The following is a 17,263-nucleotide window of genomic DNA, read 5'->3' as shown; positions in this document are numbered from 1 at the left end:
TAAAACCTCATTGCAAGAGACACTGTCACAAGAGACACTTGGTTATAAGGGACATTTGAATGAAAGGGGTTTGGTTGGTTTTCCTATGTTCGCCATGTTAGCAACATTGCATACAAGAGACCTTGGTTACGAGAGATGCGTTTTTTGGGTCCTTTGAGTGTCTCTTGTAACGAGGTACTAAATCTCATTTGTGTGCTTGGCAGCCACCCACCTAAACAACCACCAACAAACATGACTCAGAGACTGCCTGGCATCTGGTGGCATCTTTTCGACGGCTTTGTGGTAAACCAGCTCATCTGCAGGCACATGGATTAGTGTATGATCTAGCAGCTTAGGCTTCGAGTGGCTTTCCCATGCAACCACCACCATGGAGTCCCTTTACAATATGATAATTGCTCGGGAATTTTTTGGCCTTACCGTACTTTCCCCTGACCCTTATATGTTAGTACAGTAAAGGCTCGTTCATTCGAACTCGGTTAATTCGAACTTCCGGTTAATGCGAACTCGCGCCCTGGTCCCTGCACAGCCCTGTATGCTTCAACGGGGGAAAACGCGTGATAATTCGAACGCGTCGGTATCCAGAACGGTTAATTCGAACTATGGTCCTCTGGTTTCCATCGCTCCTGACAGAAGAAGTCAGCCCAGAGTGATTACAACATATTGCAAATCCAAAACAAAACAAATTTACGTGAGATGCAAAACAGCGAAACAGAAAAACAAGAACAGCGTGGAAGGCGTGCTAAGCTCCTTGCAACAGCTTATTTCGCTTTTAAAGAGGGCGCTGCGCCACCAAGGCCAGTGCTCCATCGTGAGCCATTATTACTTATGAAACATTATTTACGAAATCACCCGCCACAAACGTGTAGTAGCGCTTAATTTACGGCAACAAGTCCAGAGGCGGCTTCTTTGTGTCCTGCCCGCGCAGTGTGGCGCGATTTCCATTCATTCTAGCGCTCGTCCGCTCATTCGAACTCCGCTCAATTCGAACAATTTTATGGTCCCCTTCAAGGTCAAATTAACGAGCTTTTAGTGTAGTACACACAGCTAACGTATTTTAATTTGCATTGCTTAATTAGTCAACCAATATCGTATACTTTCTAATTTTTATACCCAGCACATAACTATACAATGCAGGGGCACGGTTGGGGTATTACGAAAAACTTTTTTCCCCCCGAAATTTTTCACAAGCAGTGCGCAAGCGTTATTGTTTCTTTGGCCAAAAATTCTTCCGTCCCATAACCAATAACACCCGCTACCAAAAAAAATTCTGCCTATGGCCCTGGTACAATGTTATTTTAGACTAGGAGTCCATAATTTATTGCTGCCTGACCCTTACATGTTAATGATTTAACTACACTTCACGTATTTTGGTTTGCCCGTCATAGTAGTTGCTGCGCCATATCTTCAACGTTCCCAACCAGGAGGTTCCCCCTGACAGTTTTCACTTTGGGACCTCCTTCTGTACTAACTTCACTTATGCACTGCGTACCGTAAAAACGCATATTGAATAAACCTTGAAACCCTGTACATCCATAAGGTCCACTTCATTGTAAGCTATCCGCCTAAGATTAAGCCCGACGTCTTCTAGAATGCACATCAGTGCCTCAGTGGAATTGGTGTCGTAGCCTCCAGTAAGGAGATCCTAATGAAAGATAAGCACTCACTCTGTCTTCGTCTCTAGTAATGCAACCATTTTCGGTGCATGTCTCTTGTAACATGTACGTCGCAGCTGTTTGGAGGCAGACTCAAGCTAATTTGTCGATGAAGCATACGTGATCTGCACAAAATATTACATCAATACGCTTACTCCATCCAGTGCAATTGAATCATGCAGAGGTGCAAACTGATGCAAAACACCATGTACTTTTGGTGAAAAAAAAAGTCAAAACAAATTTTGGTTTTTTACGCGTCGAACTGCACATGGGTTATGAGGCGCAGCGTAGTGGAAGAATAATGGATAATTTATACCGCCTGGGGATCCCCAAGGTGGTCTGAACCTTGTATACACACAAGGTTTTTTTGTTTTTTGCCTCCATCACAAAAACAGCAATCGCAGCCACAAAACCGAACATGCCCAGTTGTGAAAGTACAGTTTCATTCGCCTCAATGGTTGATCGTGATGGTTCGTTAGCTCAGTCTGCACATTTCCCAGTAAAGTTTTCGCCAGTGAAGCTCCTACCTATGGTATTACAAAATACATTGTCTTAAAACAAACTTGTAATCAATTAGGGGCGAAGCCCCTTACAAGCCCTGCTAGGGCTTTCGGCGTCTCATGTCGGCGCCGTAGCCGTCGTCTCATGTAGTCACGGTACTAAAACACCGGGAAACTGGTTTACTCCTCGCTCTGGGACGTAATGCGTACTACTAAAAGAACAACGGGACACTCGTTCACGCCTCGCGCATGAGAGCTTCGTGCTTCAAAGAAACGAGACTTTTACAGCAAAGCTCTATACCTCTACCTCCCAACGGTTTCATCTCTGTTGGCAAGAACGCCAAGGCGCCGAGAATACACTTATACACTGCACGCTTCGCCCCTCCCAGGTTTCAGGTTAGTGGAGATGGTTTTGGTTGCAGGGTGTTTATCCATAGGCTATGGGGCAAAGATAAAAAGGTTGCCAATGTGCTACACAAGAGTAAATTTGAAGCGGAAGTCAACGAAACAAGCCGGTATTACAACGAAATCCTGCAAGCCATCAGCAAGCTGTGATTCGCCTTGAATGGTCGTTATACATCCGGCACACTACACGTGGTGATACCAGTCAGTCCCACACGGCAACCATGCACCGGAGATTAAGCAATCAACAAATACAGGCTTTTTCAACATAGCAGCCAGAATATTTTACCCAGCAACCAATGCAGATTGACTGAACAGGTTGCGCTCCCAAAACTGCAAATCCAAAACATACTCAGTGAGCTGCGGGCCAGGCAAGGGTTCCGCGCGCAGTCACTCAATATACACCAGGGATTCATTTCAAGGAGAACAACTTCAGCGTGGCGGCGAAAATACTCATCGACTGGTTCGCCGTAACCAATGTCTTGGCGGAGAAACTCGTCAATAGCTCATTAACTATTTCCCTTATGTTTAACCATTATTTTATTTTATTATTTAAAATACCTTACAGGCCCCTGTTTAGGGCATTGAGTAAGGGAAGTAACAAAGGAAGGAGTTACAGATCGTTCATCAAAAAAACACAAGTTAAAAAACACATCAGAACAACTTATGACGACAACGTTTGCAATACACGTGTAAGTTAGAAAACGATAACAAAAAAGGAAAAGTCATTAGCATATCGCACACACGGAAACTGCACACAATCATTGCAAGTATACTGAACGTACACTAGCATGCCAGTAGGCAAACTAGGCAACAACCAAAAATACCCAAATATGCGCAGACGAATTGCACCAATCAGTTTCTGTAGTCTTGAGTATGCACAACGGAAAGAGCACAGGAAAAAAATTCAGAACCTACTCGCGCGCGTAAAAAGACATTTTGAAATGTGGTGAGGTTATGGGCTTTACGAACCGATACAGTTTAGAACTACATGCCTCGATAGCCTAAGCACGCCTGCATTTGATAGATGCTGGGACCTCAGGTTAGGTTCGTTAGGCTGACGATCTGGCCATCCTGTACCGCCAACAAGCAGAGAAGATCATTGACAGTGACTGTAAACAGAGATTATGAGAGGATTGGATTCAGGTTATCGGGTGTAATACGCCAAAACTAAACCTGGGCTACGAGGCGCGCTGTAGTGGAGGGCTCCGAATTAGTTTTGACCACCTGGGGATCTTTAACGTGCACTGAAATCTCAAACACACGGGCATTTTCCCTTTTTGTGACCATCTGAAATGCAGCCACTGTGGCTGGGAACAAACCCACGACCTCGTGCTCAGCAGCACAACGTCTGAGCCACTGCGGCGGGTTTATCAGAGGATCAAGTGGATAGAATTATATCCTTAAGGTGCAAGTGAATAGCAGGGGCAGAGCCAGGCATAGTGAGTAAAGTACGATTTGAAGACGTAAGCGACAAATCGACCAACAAACATCCAGACCGAACCCCAACAATCGCATGGAAGCACTGCTGTCCCAAGTGCGTTAGGAGGGGCCACACAGCTGCATTGTTGAAGTGTGGGCCTTCTTCGAGGCGCAAGGATGAATGTGGTCACTGACAACCATGTTACACGTGCAAGGAGGTAGACATACCTGGACTAGCCAATTCCCAGAATGGGTATGCATAGACACTAAACCATCAGCATCATCAGCTCCATCATGCCCTACCGACGAAGACGACGCAGTCCGCCATATCCTGACCACTTGTCTTGGGATGGAATACCGCCGGCTGTCCCGGCTAATTTCTGGGTGCCTCTTCAAGCTAGACTCTCGGTCACCGACGGGCCTTTCGAATTGAGTATAAAACCCCCATTGTAGAGGGTTCCGATCTCCGTCCCTCATGACGCACAGAAGCCACCAGCTACACAGTGCCAAATGTTACTGCTTCAGCAGAAACAGCGCGACCGAGAGCACTGTTCCTCCTAGTAGCACCTCATTGCAAAGATATGAATGCAAAACCGTGTACCTGTCTGCATACTTCCCATTAGCAGTCAGTGAAAGTTTGAGTGAGGTGACTTGCCACGACAGCTGTGTTAGCGTCGAGGACGTAACAGTTGGCCCGTATGGAAACACTGAGCATCCCCCCCCCCCCCCCCCCCCCCCCCCCCGGTAGCAGTGCGAGTGAGTGTAACACACTGTAGGCATTTTGAGCGAAACGATGTCGGCATCGAAGCTTTAGAAGTCCCGGATGTTTGTGCCGTGACGAGTCAAGCTGTCATTGACGCTTTTATCTGTATAATTCGTCACCGTGGCCTCCTGATCCTCGACGAGCCTCGAAACGGAGTTCAATTACTAGTATACTCATTGGCTCTGGCATCTACTGCCGAGTAATTACGAGACTGATCAAGCGATTCAACAACAATATGAGGTGTGCTGCCTAAAATAGCCGTTGGCTAGGTTATTCGAGAGATTTACATTGCAAGCAAAAAGAACCCCATCAGCTCGGAAAAGGAGCACAAACACCCATAGCTACCATGATAATGCAATAATGTCTCAGCGAGAGGCAAACCTCAAGAAAGCATCGACCCAGCGCACCAATTTCAACAATGTTGAGCAATTTCTCGCGAGTAATCACTTAGACGGGTTCATGGATAGCGCTGCAGCGAGCGAATCAGACGGTAAACTCTTTTTCACTGACAAAGTGCCTGCCTTGAAGACTAGGTCGGCCAGTGCTGCAAGCTAATGTGCTCCCGCAACCGTCAGTCATGCTTGAAGGTGGAACCACCAGTACAGCCATTCTGGGTGTGCGGGATGAACACACGTAAGATATCAGAGATTAACGAGCCGCAGTGCCAGTGACTGGAATAGCAGTCGTCGCAAGGTGCCATGTATTGTTTCTGTAGAGGTGCCCTGTCGGCCAAGATTGCGAGCTGGTTCAATACGAACTAATTCAACAACCTTTGGTACAACGCAGAGTTATTGCCATTGTTCAAAGGGTAAAGTCACTGGGGCTACACATGCCTGTGCATGACATTGTGAGCCCTCGTTGCTTTCAGCTGCAGCACCGCCGCACGCTAAACTGTCCTACAACACGCCGTAAACTGACCATGAGGACTGATTGCGGGGTGCGCTGGGAATCGAGCAGCAAAAAAGGCATGGAGGGAGACTTTCTGCACCACAAACAGGCAGCGCCGGGCAAACAGCATCGGCCTACCAAGCAAGTCAAGCTCGCTGAGATGTCACAGTGGCTGTACAGTCAGGACAACAGTGAAATGTGAGAACATAATGAAGGGTATAATGATTCCGACAAAGAATTTATACCCCTGCCACCCGAAGATGGGAGACCAGCGAATCTGTATTGGCACAGATGGGAATGGTACAATATTTACAACTTCACTCTGAGCTGCGCAATTAAAAAAAAGTAGATGAAGCGACGTATTGATGGAGTTATCCTGGCAGATAATTGTCACATAATTTGTTCTCGGATAGAGCCGCAGTCATTGCTGTAAACCATACGCCCTCTGCGCCAGCAGATGGGAATTCTGTTACGTTTAAAACATCGCTGTGAAGTAATTTTAAGTAAATGTAGCTCAGTAAAATTATAATCTTAGCGGCTAACTTTAGTACAATTTTTTAAACACATTTACATAATATTACGAGGTACGAAGCAATTATAGTACCTCTGGAGACGAAAATTGTTATTCTACGCAGCACTTCCCAAGACATAAGTTAGGTCGGAGCCTGCCATATACAGCTTCGGCGTCGTACCGCCGAGCCAAAGCAGCGGCATCGCGGGGCGATCGAGGATAGAGGCCACATGCTTGGCAGCTACGCGAACAGAATACGCATGCACAGTGCGAAGTTGCACCGCATCGCCCAGGGATACGAAGTGCATCAGAGTTACACGGCGCTGGAAGCGCAAAGTGGGCAGGAAGGACGCAGCGTATGGTGCTTGGGGCCTCACCGGTCCCAAGCTGCCGCTCAAGCAGTCAGACGAACTGCGCTAGGACCGCTAACCGAGCCTCCCGGCGCCAGCAATCAGTCAAACGGCGTGCGATTGAGCGCCGGTACCCGGTAGCCAGTGACCGCAGAAACATGTTAAATGCCACTCTACTGCCGTACTATCCGCCTATTTCGGCCAGATAAGAAACGGAGGACGATGTGACCAAACGCTGGATCGGCCCCATCATATCTGGAGTTCCATAATTTACAACGAACACATGAAGCTCTGTGACCGCATCTGGTACGGTTTGTTTTATCAGAATTGAAGCAAAGCGTTCTACCGCAATGACAGTCCACCCTGCAACATCAAACACGCCCACGGAACAGGGACCGACAACCCAAATTTTGTTGTTGCTGGTAACTTTGTTTTTCCCGCCTCTAGTCCAGGCCAAGCCAAGCCACAGCCAAGCCGAGTCAAGCATAATAAGTCAAAATGGCAGCGCACAGTTTTGGCGAAGAGTTGCTCCCTTTTTGTGGATAACTTGAAGCTGCGATCGGCTGTGCATTCTGATCGTTCACCTTCTTCTAAGATCATTGTGTCGCTACCAGCAACTTTGACCTTCTAAGCAAGGCATTCACGCCGAGTGTTCCACTGCAGTGTTTGGCGTCGTTTTGCTCTCGATGTAGAGAGGAAGCGAAAGCTTCAAAGGTGAGGACTTTTTCGTTATCAATTACTATTCCTTGCTTTGGTTGGAGCTTCGTCCGTACAGACGCATTGTTTTCTTCGCTAGCGTTACTCCCAATCACCAGTGATTACTGATAGTAAATAATTACGTGTGTACGAGATTTCGGCGCACGTTAAAGATCCCCAGGTGGTCAAAATTAATTGGGAGCCCTCCACTACGGCGCGCTTCATCGCCTGCGTTGCGTCGGCGTGTTAAACCTTACAATCAATCAATCAAATAGTAAATAATTAGCAACTAGCAGGGACTCTGGCTGGTCGGTGAGCGGAAGCGGTTTAGCCGACAGGCTTTTTTTTTTTTTAAATTATGATGAACTGCTCCAACCGTGAGTTGTGAAGCGAACGTAACGTTTGGTTATGGTGGCCATAATTTGGTCACCGAGGAGGTTTTGCTACGATAGCCATTGTTGTGACGATACTGGCGCTAGCCAAGCAAACGAATAGGAAATGGGTACAGGCTTACTCTACTTATGCTTACACAGTGCGAGTATAAGTAGCTGGTGGTACACTCGTCCAAGCTTGGCTATCGTGGCTGACATTTGACGAATTTTACACAAATCTTATGCTTGCTCGGTGGCATCCCTTGTCAGTTGGCAACAAAAGTGATGCGAGAACAGCGTCATTCTTGGCACACCTCCGCATATATTGTACTCACCTCCGCCTATTGTACTCACTGATGTCTTTCGTAAGAACGCATTGTGGCTATCCATTGAGTGCTGTTCACCTCTCCTCCATGTTCCATGGGCGAAAATAGTAATATTACTGGTTTCGAGAAATCTGTGTGATGTTCGACTAAACGGCCTTATGCTTGCTCGGTGGCATCCCTTGTCAGTTGGCAACAAAAGTGATGCGAGAACAGCGTCATTCTTGGCACACCTCCGCATATATTGTACTCACTGATGTCTTTCGTAAGAACGCATTGTGGCTATCCATTGAGTGCTGTTCACCTCTCCTCCATGTTCCATGGGCGAAAATAGTAATATTACTGGTTTCGAGAAATCTGTGTGATGTTCGACTAAACGGCCTTATGCTACTTGTGCATGATCCAGCACTGCCAATGTAATGACATTACATTCTTGGTGTGTAAGCACTGTACCACGATGGGTTTGCTGCGGGAGATGGAATCATCTGTTTCTTGCAAAAACCTTCTGCGAGCTCTACAGATGTATACTGTTGTACGTAGATTCACTGCGAACCCCGCGGAGCGTTGCTACGTCACCACTTTAGGCGCTAGGCACGGTCTACAGTTCTTGCACGTGCTGTATATACACTGGCTGCACATCACGTGCCACTGCTTCAGAGCTTGAGGTTCAGCGTACAATGTGTTGTAATTCGTTGTACGGCATTCTAATGTTGTGATGCATTGTACAGTGTTTTAATGTTGTTGCAACGTTGTTGTAATGCGTAGCATTGTAATGTGTTGTACAGTGCGTTGTAATGGTTTGGGTGCCATGGTCGTCATGTTTCACGGTCTCGAGAAAACGCTTTGGTGTGCCGTAGCTTCCTCTTTCACCGGGACAAGGCAAGGGCCCAATAAGCGTCGTCATGTTGAAAAATGGGATCGTAGAAACGAAAAGCTAAATGCGCAACATATCAAACCGTAAGTTGATATATGTGGAACGTGTAACCCTCACTCTCAGCCCAACCCACTGCGGTGAGTCCATGGCTAAAACGTTGTGCTGCTGCGCCCAAGGGCGCGGGTTCATTCCCGGTGGCTGCTTTTCAGATGAAAGCGTAAAATAAGAATGCCCATCTTCAGTCTTCTGCGCATGTTGAGGATTCCCAGTTGGTAAAAGTTAATCTGGAGCCCTCCATTATGGCGTGCCTCATACACCAGGTGTATCTTCAGTGCATTAAACGCCACAATCAATCATTGAGAGCCCCCACTGCCTTATTGTTGAATCCAGTGGGACCTGATGAAAGGTTTTCTTTCTTTCTTTCTCTTTTTTTTTTTGGGGGGGGGGGCGTGCTTTACTCTATGGTTGGGAGCGTGAGATGGATGTTTTATCAAGACACATGTTTTTGTTGGAAGAGGCTTCTAACGCTTCCTATTCCTGTGGTTGCTGCCTTACAGTGGTGGGAAGCTGCAATGCAGTCTCCTTGTAGAGAAGGACTCCAGTTTGTGAATGTGAAACCAGTCTGCTTATGTAGTGCAGCACTGGCATGAATTGCCACTTCTGCTTCAAGCTTGCGTGTCATTTGTTGGAGTACGCAAAGAGCACTTTTTCTTGTAGTTTCTCTCTGAAGTAACGCTGACTTCATTGCTAACACTATGCAGCTGTGCATTCTAGATCTCGGGCATTGCGTTTTGCCTTGGCGGATGTTCAACTAGGAAATGTCACACAGGGCTGCGTTTTAACAGTCGGGTACTTTCCATCACCGCAGTAATGAGCGGTAGCCAACTAATCCGGCATAGAATAGGTATGGACTGGTGTGCACTCGGCAAACACACCCGAATAGTGAAAAGTAAGCTACTTCTATCACTGGAAAGGAGATGGCACAAGCAATGCGCCCTCCCGGTAATGACGTATGGAGGGGAAACTTGGCGCCTTACTAAACAACTTGAAAGCAAACCCAGGTCGGCTCAACGGGCCTCGGAAGGAAGAGTGATAGGAGTTCCGTTAAGGGAGTGGAAACGAGCTTCCTAAATCAGGGGAAAAAAAACTCGAAAAATGATATCCTAGTCCAAGTAAAGAAAAGGAACAGACTTGGGCTGGCCATGTAGTGTGAAGTGACAGCACCTGGACCACTGGGTTAGCAGAGTGGATACCAAAAGACAGGTCTAGAAGAAGGGGAAGGTTAATGCGCAACGGAGAGACGAAATAAGGAAATTTGGAGGCAAGGAATGGACTTGCCAGTGCAGGACCAAAGCAGTTGGAGGTCAATGGGAGAGGCCTTGATCCTGCAGTGGACCTGAATAGTCTGTTGGTGATGATGATGATGAGGACACCAAAGCACTCCTTGTGACGTCGTAAATGTGAAAGCATTAGTGTTGGAAGTGTGGAACAGGTCTGCAGGTACTGGGTGCACCGCCACGTTTTACAGCTGCAGTCAACGTGGATACCGTCTTTTCACACGTATAACCCGCACCAAAAATGCGAAAATTTCAGCGGGAAAGAAGGTGTGCAGATAATACGCGGGGTTCTTCCTTTGTTGCAGCTTCATGGCAATGCGCGTTGTGCCATGAAGCTCCTGTGCAGTAACACTTACTAAGCCTTCCATGGCAGCGATTGTGCAAAACATACAGGGACAAGGAAGAAAAAACAAGGACGAGCGCACTCTAACAACAACAACAAATTGTGTACAACAGTGAGGACAGCAGCCCAAGTGATAGCTCTAGCGAGAGCAGTGCCACTGAGTGAATCGGGACTTTCACCTTGCAATCAGTGTATTCTACTTGCTAAATGTATGCTTTTTCTGTCTACACAGTGCGTCATGTTGCTTGAGCAGTAGCTGTGGTGCAGCCTTTCTGTATCAAATGTGCGGGCAATACGCGAGGGTTTTTTTTTTTCCGGCGGGCTGAAAGTGGGGGTGCGTGTTACATGCGATGGGGGGGGGGGGGGGGGGTATACACATGAAAATACGGTAGTTCAAAGTCCATCGATGACGTCTACATTGCACTGATGGAATTTGTTGATGGGTAGCGTGAAAGGCAGAGTGTGTTCATTCTACGCATTGTAATGATGTGGTGCCTTACAGTGGCGCTTACCCAATGGTACGCAAGTGTTGTCGTTACATCCACTGCTGTGGCTCAGTGGCTAGGCGTGGTGCTGCTGAGCCCAATGGCGCGGTTTTGATCCCGGCCGTGGTGGCTGCTTTTGTGATGGCGGCGGAAAGAAGCAAAAACACCCATGTGTCGGCATTTTGGTGCACGTTAAAGATCCCCAGGTAGTCCAGATTACTAATCCGGAGCCCTTCATCATGGTGCGCCTCACAGCCCAGGGGTAGCTTTGTCATGCTAAACCCCCAAAATTTCAAGACAAAAAAAAAGCAACAAATTGTCCTCTTATTATCATCACCAGGCTTTTTTCCTCTGTGACGTTTTCTTCCTCTTTGTGTAAGTATAAGTGAGAGGCTCAGCCAATCCCCCCTGCTAGCCCGAATTATACGCTAATAGGGGGGGCGGGCTTTGTTACTCACCTCACTGCTTCCTGTCTAATTGCCATGCTAAAATTCCCCCCCCCTAGTGCTGTGTACATGTCTCTAAGGTACATTTCCAACTCTGAGGCCGTAACCCATTCACTTGGTTCACCTCGGGCAGCTTGAATCGTCGTCGAGTGCGATGGTTTTGGGAATTCATGCTCACCTCATAATCCTGAGATCCATGGTGTCGGAACGAAACGAAAACCGGAAACGAAAAACGAACAAAACGATATTTTTGGCTGGAACGAAAACGTAACAATATTAATTATTTCGTTCAGGAGCGAAACCGAAAAAATTCCGTTTCGGTTTTCGGTTTGAGGTGGCAATTTTAGGCATTTCAGGAATCATTTCAATTTCCATTCAGTGAGACGAAACATTGCGTTGATTATTCTCTGGCATAAAATCGTCTTTTCGTCTTTCTGGCACCCACTCTCGTTCGGAAGGCTTGCTGCCTGCTCCCATACTCTCTCCGTTTTGTTCCGATAGGTGCAGTGCCGAGCTATACGCAGGATGGCCGCGGTCATCTGGCTGCGATGCAGACATCATGGCCTTATTTATTTATTTATTTGGTTAGTTTAATAAAATACCTACATTAGCCCTACATTGTTTGGGGGATGTGATACATGTATAATAAACACTAATATTCTAAAAGAAGACATAAAAACAATGAGGAAAAAATACAACCTTTGGTGTGTACACCACTGCCAGTGCGAACAGCAGATTACAGCCACACTCAATGCAGACAGCTACACTTGCTGTGAGAGTGCAGCAGAAAACATTTCATAAGCAGCGGAAGCAACAGTTTCGAGCAGGGCATTATTATCTCTAATAGTTTTTCGAAAAATACTCTTTCAATGCTGATATGCGCCAATAATATTCACCAATTTTTGTGCTGTTATGCCTTCGTCTGGATATATATGGGGGGGGGAGGGGGTTGCTGAAGGTACTGATGTTAATCCATTGCTACCTATTCTCTTAAAATCTCTTTTAAGATTAAAAACAGGAGTTTTACAGTGTTCCTTGAGACAGACCATTTTAAACTTTTAACACTAACATTGCAACTATATGTGATTCTCAGAAATTATATTTTTCAATAACATATTAGGCATGACTTCACCTTTTTTAACGAAATTTTATAATTCTCAATCTTTTCAACAATTTCACAAATCTGAATTTTTTTCGCGCAAACACGAACCGTTACAAACCATTATTTTTTTTGTTTCGGAGCTGAAACGGAACGGAACTTTTATTTATGGAACGAACCAGAAACCTAAACGAAAAACATTTCGTTCTGCCACCCTGCTGAGATCCTGGGTTTGAATACCACCCAGCACAAAATTTACCCAATTTTTTTTCACTTAAACCCGAAAATTTTAGTCCGTTTATCTGTATTTATATCTTTCTGTCTGCCCCTCGACTGAACGAGCCGGCCGAAGAATGAAATTGTGAAACTAGAATCTTTTACAGGTGAAACCTTTCCGCACAACTAACCCTGGTAGCGTACTCCCTAACCGTCGACATTGTTTAACAGAAAGAAAACAGATTATTTCAAGCAAAACATGAATACATAAGTGGTACTAGGCAGTGTTCTTTTAATTGAAGGCAGATGTGCACTTCTAATTTTCACGGCAAGAAAAAAAAAGGAGGTTAAAAACAAAATCCTGGCCAAAAAATACAAAAAACAGCTTGCAGCTGAGCCTAGACCTTGTGGCGGCGTTTCGAAAAGTTCATCTGTAACGCAAGGTTTCGGTAGACAATGCAGAAGCAGTGGAACGCGGGAAAATTCAGTCGACTTGAGCAATCCTCCACAGTGTTTGTCCTGAATGGAGCGAGACACGAAAAGAAGGGGGCGAGAGGTAAGCGGAAGAGAGAAGAGAGGCACGGGTGACAGAAGACTTTCATCTTTCAACGACATTTGCAGCAAAGTAACCAGACACGTGGCCATTTTTTTTTTTTTCTGCTACTCGGCTAGTTACTTTGTTCATGGGAACTGCCCTGATTATTGCGGTGTCTTGCCGACCACTCATTGACTGTTTTTTTTTTATTCTGTGAGCAGTTGGCTACTTTGTGTGCCATTCATGAGCTATTTTGTGCACCATGGATGCCGAATTTTTCACCTGCAAAGGTAACTAATTTCTTCGCTTTAAAATATAATGGGCTTTGGTCTCAGAGTGCTGTGCTTTGGCTCCTAATTAAATACTGGCTGTCAGTGACGCTTCTGATGTATTCCCAGTTATCGAACACGAAGGTATCAGAAGTGCTATAAACAAGAGAGAGAGAGAGAGAGAAACTTTATTGCATAACAGCCAGTAACCCTAGACGTCGGCGAAGAGCCCTTGGGCTCTAGCCGCATTTTCGGCCAGCTGAATGGCCCAGACTTGATCCACTGGGTTGGAGCTGAGCAGTACGGTCTCCCATTGCTCTACAATAGCGATGTTGCGACCTAACGCTTGCCTGCCTGCGTTCCAGATTGTGAACTGGGTGCATGTTTTTAGGGATCAGTGGGATGTGGATTTGATTGCGCATGTGTGCTAACTCTGCCCTTTTCTTACAGCGGTAGCACTTGTTAGAATATTGCCGACGGTAAAATGACTGTATGCAACCGGGTTGGGATACGAGTTGGTCTGTAGAAAATGCTAAGCCACGGATTGGCATTTAGTGAGGGTAGGATGAGCCGGGGGGAAGCGGGTCCGCTCTAGCCTGTAGTGATTAGTGATGCCCGAACAGCGAAGTGAATGAGCGTTGTTGTTGTCGTCACCAGCTCGGTCAGAAAATCCCCGAGAGGCGTCGTGCACGCATTCATTCCCAGCCAGGCCAGAGTGTGCAGGTGCCCATATTAGACATATCTTGCCCGAACGCTGAATGTTGTTGAGCCCAGTCCTTAGAATTGCAGATGCCTCCAGGGAGATGCGCCCCCTTTCCCAATTTATAATAGCGGATTTCGAATCGCTCACCCCGTATTTGATTTTTGCGGATGCTGTCAATGGCTGCCTCTTTGCCCACCTCCGGTTCGCTCATGCGGACCGACCCGGAGCTGATGGCATTGCCCTGGCGATTGACTATTGCAATTGCCATAGCATTGCGACCCAGATAGTCGGCCGCGTCCACGTACGCCACGTCCTCCGAATTTCCAAATCGTTTGTTCAGGGCTCTCGCCCTTGCCTGCCTGCGTTCCAGATTGTGAACCGGGTGCATATTTTTAGGGATCGGTGGGATGTGGATTTGCTCGCGCACTTTAGGAGCCAAGGGTGCCTTGTGAGTGCTGGTTTGCAGGTGGTTGATGCCCAGGGAGCCGAGAATATGCCAACCCCTCTGGCTGTAGCTAAGCCGTTCTCGTTGAGCCTCTATGAGCTTGCTGAGGGTATTGTGAAGCACACCATTTTTACTGGATTTACAAATGTCCAGGAATTATTGGATTATTGGATTGAATCAATGGATTGAATTACTGGATTGGAATGTCCAGGCAATGAGACAGTTGCAGAACTTGCATTTGTCACTGCTGGTAATGACTACATGGAGAGGGGGGGGGGGATACATCATGTCCTAGTAGTTGCAACCGAAGGGAGCCACTTGGCTTCCTCAACGGCAGTATCACACATAAGTCAACTGGGATTTAATGCATAGCTCATATGTATTGTTTCGTGGGTGTAGTACTAAGACCAAAAAAAAAAGGTATTTATTGCTTCATTTATGAAATATTTAGCACACGTGCTGCTGCTCTAAAGGCCATTTTGCCTTGAGGAAAACATTTACTTGAAGAAAAAAAAAGAGGTTCGGAAGAAGTGCCATAGCTTGGGTTGTGTGAATAGTTATTTTTGCTTTCAAAGTGAATAATGATTTTGTTTGAATACGTAGTTGTGAATGAAAGCAAGTGCTTACCGATTTTCAAAAAGAAATTTACAATTTCTCAAGCATGCTTCAGTCCCTACGTCGTATAAAAATAGGAGGCCGGTTTAAAATAATGTGCTAATTTTCAAGAATTTTCAAGATTCAAGAATGTTAATTAGGTAATATCTGATGAGGGCTCCAAATTGCAGATGCCTATTCCATTCTTAGTACGAACAAAAGTTTCAAAGGCCATTTTTTGAAGGATTGCTGGTGATAATGACATTGACCTACTGAGATAGCCAAGAGTTTTTGAGGTATCGGCAGCTAGTTTTGTAATATGCTCGGTCCAGGTTAGTCTGCTTGTAATTACAACGCCCAGGTATCGGTATGAATCGACTTGCGATAACACTGCTGAGTTTAACAAGTACAGATAGATGACGTTATTGTGTTTTCGTGAGACAGGCTAGATGACGTTACTGTTTTCGTGAGACAGGCATGAACTTGCACTTGGAAATATTCGGCCTTATCATCCACTGAGCGCCCAAGTTATCAATGATGTGTAAAGTCTTGTTGTAGTATTAGTGGATCTTCGGTAGTTGATATGTGACTGTAGATGATGCAATCATCTGCAAAAAGACGAAGCGTTAATGAAATGGCGGAAGGAAGGTCATTTACGTAGATTAAAAAGAGGAGCGGACCGAGAACCAAGCCCTGAGAGACGCCAGAGATTACTGGAGTAGTATCGGAACGGGCACCACCAATAACAGGGAATTGAGACCGGCAAGTTAGGATTAGCGAGTTTTTTCAAATTAATTAAACAAAAGGTTGTATTTTGCCTCGATGGCCCCTTTAAGAAAGCTGTATTGGGGTTTCCATATATACAAAGCTAGACAAGATTACAATCTTTCAGGTAGGTAAAAGGAAAAGAACAACTTTGCGCATCCCAAGGAGGAGCTGGCCAAAGGCTGGCCAATGCGCTTTTGCCGCACGTCACCTGTGCCGTGCGGCAAAGCCCACCTCCGCTACCGGGCCAGGCCGGTGCATGGTCGTGGCGGTCGATCATGAGCGTGCAAGGTGCGGTACATCCAGTGCCAGCTAGTTTCAACTTAGTGCGAAGAATATGTTTTGCGTGTGTTTAATTGGGGAATTAGTCGTTTTCAGCAAGGTGTTATTTTAGGTACCCGAGTTTTTTTTTTCAAACGCCCAATTCGAATGTCGAATTGCTCTAAACATATTCAAGATTTTCGAATTGCTCTATTCACTTCAAAGCGAAATCGACTGACGGGTTGTTTGCTTCGATGTTTGAAAGTTTCAAATGTTCACACTCGTTGGGGGATGTTGGCCAGTTGCTACATTTCAAGCCATAAAAGAGCCAGGAACATCGAAGGCACAATAAAGGGGACGAAAAGCATCAAAAGCACTCGCGCGTGCATATACACTCACAAACACGCAGAGAGGGAGAGAGAGGGAGATAGGCAACCTGTGCTTAAGATGCTTACGCAGCTATTATGGATTGACAACAGATCTTGAAGGGACACTGTACACAATTTGTAAAACTCCTGTTTGTGTGTATTGCATAGAGAGGCTCGAATAGCCACATTTCTCATGCTCTATCCAGGCACTACAGCAGTGTTTAATTTACAAAGCTGGAAAAAGGGAAAAATACCATCTGGTGTCTGCGGCAGCCACAACTCCACCGGTGATGAGAACTAAGACTATTGTTTGCAATGTGATTATACGATGACACACAATTTCCGTCGTATAAATTAACGGTGTTCTTTTCTTCAAGGAAGAACTTTAATTCTTTGCAGTCCGGAACTTTTACCGACTTGCCAGCCACTCCAGTCCGCAACCATTTTATTTTTATCACAGGGTATTTATTTTTTCTCTCGCAGTGCGCTCACGACTCCTTCACCGATATTTGAGCAGCATGTGAAGCTGCTCGACGCATTCTTACAGGCCAGGGTTTCACTGCAGGTTTTGCAAAAAAAATACGCAGTTTCCCTCCTGCCTCCTTTTGTTTTTGTTTTTTTATTTCTACGAACACCACAGTCCTT

The 17,263-nt window shown here is 46.0% G+C and overlaps 1 protein-coding gene across 1 annotated transcript in view; it reads left to right on the top strand.

The window, feature by feature from the left end:
• The first annotated feature begins 6,955 nt into the window (after positions 1-6,955).
• LOC144161932 (uncharacterized) overlaps positions 6,956-17,263 on the top strand; it is a 33,049-nt gene continuing 22,741 nt past the window's right edge. The window contains exon 1 of the mRNA XM_077692489.1: positions 6,956-7,202. The gene's annotated coding sequence lies outside the window, so the exon portion shown is untranslated. The remainder of the gene's footprint in view (positions 7,203-17,263) is intronic.

This window comes from Haemaphysalis longicornis, unplaced genomic scaffold, assembly GCF_048455015.1.
Source record: "Haemaphysalis longicornis isolate Haplotype H1 unplaced genomic scaffold, Haemaphysalis longicornis Haplotype H1 scaffold_12, whole genome shotgun sequence".
NCBI lineage: Eukaryota > Metazoa > Arthropoda > Arachnida > Ixodida > Ixodidae > Haemaphysalis > Haemaphysalis longicornis.
Note: the sequence above shows the minus strand (reverse complement) of the source record. Positions and strands in the feature narration are given on the sequence as shown.